This window comes from Trachypithecus francoisi, unplaced genomic scaffold (assembly GCF_009764315.1).
Source record: "Trachypithecus francoisi isolate TF-2019V2 unplaced genomic scaffold, Tfra_2.0 Lachesis_group15, whole genome shotgun sequence".
Classification (NCBI taxonomy): Eukaryota; Metazoa; Chordata; class Mammalia; order Primates; family Cercopithecidae; genus Trachypithecus; species Trachypithecus francoisi.
This window is the reverse complement of record NW_022681460.1, coordinates 13,007,690-13,015,378: the sequence shown is the minus strand read 5'-3', so window position 1 is coordinate 13,015,378 and position 7,689 is coordinate 13,007,690. Positions and strand designations below refer to the sequence as shown.

Sequence of the window (7,689 nt, the reverse complement as noted above, 5' to 3'; positions counted from 1 at the left end):
ACTAAGGCACAGAGCAACATGGCAGGAATTTGAGTTGTGAGAGCCAGAAGTGCTTGTTCAGCACTAACAAGAAATAGGAGAACAGGATCAGTATAATCTCATATTCTTATTAAATTAAAAAAGAGAGAGAGAGTAATGCCAAGGTTATGACATGAACTGACAAGACCAAAAAAAAAAAAAATCAGTTTTTCTGATGCTTCAGCCTTTGCAAGCATATGAAAGAATAATAGTAAAAAAAAGTCCTGTGGCATGAGTTATAGATGAAGTATCTGCCTTTAGCTTGGAATTTCCTGGCATTTTTCAGCCTGTGACACAGACTTGATGTGATTAAACAAAGGCTTTTCTGCAAATTTAAAGCTCCTTTAAAAAAAAAAAAAGCTGAATCTAATACTCTAAATTGTTTTTAAATGGGAGCAGATGCCTCTGTTTCTTGAGCTGACTTCCAGATTCTGAGAAATAAATGAAGAGTGGAGGCTTGTTGTGGTAGAGGCTGAGAAAACAGTTGGCCATATTTGCCCTTCAGAACTTCATATCAGGCCGGGCGCGGTGGCTCAAGCCTGTAATCCCAGCACTTTGGGAGGCCGAGGCGGGCGGATCACGAGGTCAGGAGATCGAGACCATCCTGGCTAACATGGTGAAACCCCGTCTCTACTAAAAAAATACAAAAAACTAGCCGGGCGAGGTGGCGGGCACCTGTAGTCCCAGCTACTCGGGAGGCTGAGGCAGGAGAATGGCGTAAACCCGGGAGGCGGAGCTTGCAGTGAGCTGAGATCCGGCCACTGCACTCCAGCCTGGGCGACAGAGCAAGACTCCGTCTCAAAAAAAAAAAAAAAAAAAAAAGAACTTCATATCATCCTGCAGCTCCCCAATGGCAGAGCCACATTCTTTCACAGGATGGGGCTGGGACAGAGGACGGCGTCCTGTGGATTGGATTTCCCTTGGCTTCCCTGAGGGCAGTCCCCCGAGGAAGCACATCCTGGAGGCAAACTCACCCAATGAACCACAGCAACAGCTCCTAGGAGAATGAAGAGTGTGAGTAGAGTAAGTACATGCATATGGGTGGACGTGGTGGTCGACTTGGATAATCTCTGAGGTTCTTTCTAGGCCTGACATCCTAGGATGCTCTAATAAAGGATGACCCCTGAGATGAGGCAGAACCCAAGACCGGGCCTGGCAGGGGGTTTGGAAATCACACTGAGCTTTAGCAAAACTCAGTTTTCTACTGAAAAAAGAAAAAAAAAAACTACTTGAAAAATTATTTTTGATTGGAATCTATACTTATTTATCTATCAATCAGACATGTTATTTTAGACTTATTATTTATAAGTAAGTACCATCCACAGTTTGACATGTGTTTACATTGCATGGGTGTGTTTGTGTGTGTGTGTGTATTTGCTCAGTATCCTGTTGTAATTCTTTCTGAAGCCTATTCACTCATGATGTAAATTTTTTTTTTTTGAGACGGAGTCTCGCTCTGTCACCAGACTGGAGTGCAGTGGCACAACCTTAGCTCACTGCAACCTCTGACTCCCTGCTTCAAGCGATTCTCCCACCTCAGCCTCCTGAGTAGCTGGGATTGCAGGCATGCGCCACCACACCCAGTTAATTTTTGTATTTTTAGTAGACATGGGGTTTTACCAGGTTGGCCAGGATGGTCTCCATCTCCTGACCTTGTGATCCGGCCGCCTCAGCCTCCCAAAGTGCTGGGATTACAGGTGTGAGCCAATCGCACCCGGCCCGTGATGTAAATTTTTACCAGTGAGTTTCTAGACTCTTGACTTCAGAGTCTGTAATGGCTATCATTGCATATATCAAGGCACAGTTAAACCTTACGTTAAGAAAAGCATGAGGAATTGAAAATTGTTTTGCATTAAGATAAACTTTATTTTTTGTATTTTGTTTCACCACCTCTCACTTTTTTGAATACTTGTAAAGCATTCATTGAATAAAGAAATTATGTACAAAAATGTTGCATCTGGAGCTGTAGGGTGCTTTAAGAATTTAGGCACCAAAGATTGTATGGTCCTAGACACTTACACTTTAAACGGAATAGTATTAAGGTTGTGGTAAAAGCTCCTACAATTTATTTAAGGCTGTGCTTCAGTATTTGACCTAAAAGTATTTGAACACTTCTAAAACATAAAATCTGGAGGTCCATGGAAGAAGCTCAATCCAACAACCCTGTCACAAACAGTTTTGACTCCATTGAATGTTGATGACCTTGAAGAATTAGTCTTGGAAAAATAATTTCAATTTCTTCTAGTGGCCTTTTCAAAATGATGAGCCTGGAACAGTTACAGACTCTTGCCCAGAAGAACCAAAGTTGAAGGTAGAGATGTTTTAAGGATGAACAGAGCAAAACAACTTAGCAGTGGGATATTAAAGGCAACATGAATCAAAGTAAGTAACTTCCTTTTAATGTTCCCAAAGTGTTTTCCTTGGGGCCTAGTAGAGCAATTACCAGAAAAAGTGACCTATAATATTTAGCTGTGGTCATGTCTGTCTCTCCAACATTCTGTTGGCTCCTCAAGGAAGGGAACATGGTTTATTTCTGTCCCCTTCATGACTATTGTCCCAAAGATGAAAACGATGATCATTGAAATCATTTTATCAGTCTCTGAACTGACTCTGGACTTGAAATTTTTGCTCAGAAGTGTAACAATCACCTGAAACTTGGCACAGCCACACAGTTTTCTACCTCTACCTCTCCCAAGTCTGTTTCTTCCCCATTTAAATACCATTTGCTCAGTGCAAACCTCAAAAGCTATCCTTGATTCTTTTTGCCATTTACTCTGTCTTCCATTCTCCAGCACCACCTGCAAAACATATTCTGAAATCACCAACTCTTCTTTATCTCGATGTTCACTTTAGTTCAAGCCCAGTTGACTGTTGGGATGCCATATCCCAGTTTCCACACTGGTCCCTGTCTCAACCCAGATCATTTCCACATAGCAGCCAGAGTGATCTTTAAAAAGTTAAATCTATGTATGTCACATCTGTGCTATACCCTCCACTGGATTTCTACCATACTTAGGATAAAATCCCAAATTATTTCCAAGGGAATGAGGCCTTGCATGCCCTGGCTTGTCTTCTTTGACTTCATCCCGTACACTCTGCCCATTGCTCAGCATGTTACAGCTACATGGGTTTTCTCTGTGTTCTTTAGATCCAAAGCTCAGTAAGATGGTTTCCCTTTCTTCAGCAGCATATTCTCTGCTCCATGAACCCCTGGGGCTGGCTCCTGCGCATCAGTCTGATGTCCATCTACATGTTTATTTCTCAGCAAGGTCTTACCAGGCCTTTTTGCCTAAGTTAGCACACACATCAACACCCCTTATTTTTACTACATCATTCTGTTTTCTTTTATTTGGAACAGGTATGGTTATTAAGCACTATCGCTCGTTCATTTTTTGTGCTAGCTTATTTTTTGTTTTCTACCATGTCAGCCACTCCCTGCTAGAATGGAAGATTCATGGGAGCAGGAACCTTGTTTGCTATGTTCCTTATTGCAATCCTAATGCCTGGAACTCTACCTAATACACAGGAGGACTCCACAATCCATTGATGACTGAAGAAATGAATTCAGTTGTGCATTTCCAGTTCCATTCCTGAACTCCTCCTTTAGTGAGAAGCACATGAGAACCTTGTTAATATGAAAACTGATAATGGAGTGAGAGAAGAAAAGAAAAGCATAAAATATATCCTCAATTTCCTTACCTGTCTAATCCATGCGTCACCAGACACCAGAGAATGTGGAAAGTGGCCAAAAAGACGATGCAGGGATGTCTGAGTCCACTTTCTCATTTGACTTTCCTAGGTACTGTGGCCTGGGAAATGATATTAGAAGTAATGCATTAGAAGTAGAAAACAAAACAAGAAGTTTAAGGTTAACATTCAGAGTCTACTGTGCTCTCTTACTTGGGCTTACCTGAGGCCATCTTGGTAGGCCAATGTTGTTTCAGGAGCTCTGAAATGGGATTCCCTTGAGAAATGACCTTGAGTTTCTCTGTTCCACACATGTGGAACCCTAGCCTTTGAAAGACACTTAGGTCTATGTGCTTGGGATATAACAAGACTCTACTTTTGATTTTGAAAAGCTTGAATGACATTTAGGAAAGCATGATATATATATATATATATATATATATCATGTATATATATATACATGTATATGTATATATACATGTATATACATATATACATGTATATGTATATATATATATATATACAAGGAAAATGAAACAATGTTTTTGTTTTGTTTTGTTTTGAGATGGGGTCTCACCCTGTCAGCCATGGGGAAGGGTGGTGGTGGGATCTCAGAGGCTCACTGCAACCTCTGCCTCCCGAATTCCAGAGATTCTCCTGCCTCAGCCTCTCAGGTTCTTGGGATTACAGGCATGTGCCACCACACCTGGCTGATATTTGTATTTTTAGTAGAGATAGAGTTTCACCATGTTTGCCAGGATGGTCTCGAACTCCTGACCTCAAGTGACCTGCCTGTCTTGGCTTGGTCTCCCAAAGTGTTGGTATTACAGGCGTGAGCCACTGTGTCCTGACAGAAACAATTCATAAGAAAAATTACAGAGTAATAATATGTGCAAAGTGTCAAATAAAGGATAACTTCAGAACTGATGACTTCAGAACTGATGGCTTCAGAAGCACAGAGCGATGACTGTGAGTAAAAGTGATTAGGGAAGTGTTCACTCACATTTACCAAAATATGTAAAACCACAGGAGTTGTAGGGAGGCCGGAACGAATGGTTTTGTGAATATACTGAAACTAAATATTTGTCTTTTTTTTTTTTTTTTCACAAAGCACTGTGAGATCAAAAGTTGACCTCCATTCAATTAGCAACAATTAACTAACACAGACTTTAAATTTTAAAATAATGAACTATAGGATATGGTGTTTTTACATCATTGAATATTAGGATTTGTATAAGAAAAAAAAAATCATTCCTGGTCCTATGTTCAGTTTTACTTTCATCTTTTTCAAATTATTCATAGCTTGATTTCAGATACAGATTATCTAGTTCCTTTATTCTCCTTTTAACATACGTGGTCCTCTTTTTCCTTTTAGTAATTCAGACATGAAGAGAAGCTCAACTTAACCACTTGGATTATTTTATTATTTTACTTTTATTTTATTAGACTGTTTAGCAGCTCTAAGAAAATCTTGGAAAGAGAGAAACTCAAGACCAATTATTCAAGCAATATTTTGAGGTTATCTGGTGATTTTCAGTATTTGTGCTCTTGGTATCACCTAAGACCAACATAATTGTGCATTGAGTCCTGATTTACTACAGTTTATCAGGCAAGTTTTTGGAAGGTACTGTGGGCCTTTCTTCACAGCTCTTTAGTAAGATGCCCAGCCCTCTTCTAAGAGCTGCCTTTCAAAGCTACATGGGCTCTTTCAGATGGTTATGAACTCTTCAAGTAGCACTACCAGGACTCTTTTGGTCTAAACTAATAACATTTGCAAAAGAGAAATCTCATGACTTGAGAGAATGCAAAGTAAATGCTGAACAAAGGGAGTTGGTTAATAAAAGCTTCTCCACTGAAAAAGACAATGAAACCCTGGTCTTTGATTATTTAGACAAATTTGAGATGTTTCCATTTTCATTCATTTGCAATTCTTTAGTAGATAAATTTTTATCAATGATTTGTGGGCTGAGAGTTTCTAAAGTTGTCCCTGAAGAAGACATTTGCTGGTCGAGCAACTGTTATAGCTGAATTCTTTATCAGAAAGACTTCACTAGGCAGCTGAATACTTTATTGCCTTTTCTCAGTCTAGTTAACAAGGGAGAATAGTCCCCTGAGAAATGAGTAAATACATATTCAACTTATACTGTAGCAATTTAAAAGTGTTCCCGGAAATGCCGTGGGCATTTTATGGATTATTAATTCTTTCAATCTTCAGTTTAAAATTTATATCATAACCACAATAGTGTTGAAGATCTTTAGAAAAGAAAACCTCACTTCTTCCTTAAAACCTATGTCTGAAACTGGTTAGTCTCTCCTTTATGGAGAGAAAAAAATATATAAAATGTATGAGTTTGGAGTAGAACCAATGCCATGTATATCTTAAATCATATTTATTTATACCTGGCATATTTATCCTAGCTTGAAGAGGTCTATGACCCCCAAATAGTAAAGTGGTTAGTGTACAGAGGGAACTTCGGAGCACATCCAGTGTGTGTTTGTCCTGGCACGTCGCTTCAGCTGATCCTCCCAGGGTAAAGGGTGGAGAAGTGCTGGAGGCCTCTGAGGGATGTCTAACTCATTTATTCTAACAGCAGGCAGCAGCTTAAGATGACCACCGATGTGCATCTAATTAACTTATCACAACTCAGGACAATTTGCCAGTTTCCAATATTATTAATTCCTTATAATATAATTTGTTGTATTTATTCGCATATAATACAATAATAATTCAAGCAAATATAAAATATAAAATATTTAATTTATATTTTTATTTGTTCAATACATATAATTCTAAAATAATATAAAAATAATTCAAGCAAAATTTTATTCCTATAGTAAGAATATTATTTCACTTTTATGAGAGTTTCTTTTCTTTTGTATGCTCTTTCATATACAAGGTGTACCTTGTGAATAAATCAAAAAGTAAGTTTGTACAACAAAGCCATTTACTTCAAAGGAAAGCTCAAGAAAACTACTGATCAACTATAATGGAATTTTCTTTCTTTTTTAATATAAACTGTGGCTACCAGGACACACACCTATGTACATGCACACGTATGTGTATTACATATGTATCTGTGTGTGTATATATATATGTACACACACGCATGCATAACATACGTACACACATACATACATATGTATAGTCTTTTTTCCTCTGTGGTAAAAATAAGGTAGACTTAAATTCAGAATACAGAAAGAAATGCTTGTTAATTTTTATTTATTTTATTTTATTTTATTTGAAATGGAGTGTTGCTCTGTCACCCAGGCTGGAGTGCGGTGGCATGATCTCAGCTCATTGCAACCTCTGCCTCCTGGATTCAAGTGATTCTCCTGCCTCTGCCTCCCTAGTAGCTGGGATTATGGGAGTGCACCACCATGCCCGGCTAATTTTTTTACTTTTATTTTTAGTAGAGACAGGGTTTCACTATGTTGGCCAGGTTGGTCTTGAACTCCTTACCTAGTGATCCGCTCGCCTCAGTCTTCCAAAGTGCTAGGATTACAGGCAAAAGCCCCCGTGCTTGGCCTAGGCTTAATTTAAACCTTGGCTTGCTAATCTGAAATTGAGTTTATTTGCTAATCTTAAAATTGTTAAACATTATCCTAAAATGCAAGATCATTCCATATTTTCACATGGATTCACATGCTGAAGCTACTAGAAGGTGAGGGGGAGGAACTATTTGGTGTAGGACAGTTGATTTGACCAATCTTAACATTTCTGTATTTTGAGACCCTGAGAGATATTTCAGTTCAGGGGTTCCCACACAGTGATAGGCTTATGTTTGGGTGGAGGGTAGAGCATTTTCTCTGTTATTTCTATAATGCAAGAATTTCAGTTCCCCTATTTTCCAGACTTCTAAAGTCAATGTTCCTTTAATCATGAGCAAGAATAAATGGGCTTCTATTACACACACATAGAAAATTCCCATTGTTTCTAATATCTCTCATTAGATATTAGGCAACATGGGGAATCCATAAAGTACA

The 7,689-nt window shown here is 38.7% G+C and overlaps 1 long non-coding RNA gene across 1 annotated transcript; it reads left to right on the top strand.

Moving 5' to 3' along the window:
• The first annotated feature begins 824 nt into the window (after nucleotides 1-824).
• On the top strand, nucleotides 825-3,669 carry LOC117097978. The gene is made up of 3 exons (XR_004443123.1): nucleotides 825-1,041; nucleotides 2,264-2,400; nucleotides 3,545-3,669. It is a non-coding gene; the product is annotated as an uncharacterized LOC117097978 (long non-coding RNA).
• The last annotated feature ends 4,020 nt before the right edge of the window (nucleotides 3,670-7,689 follow it).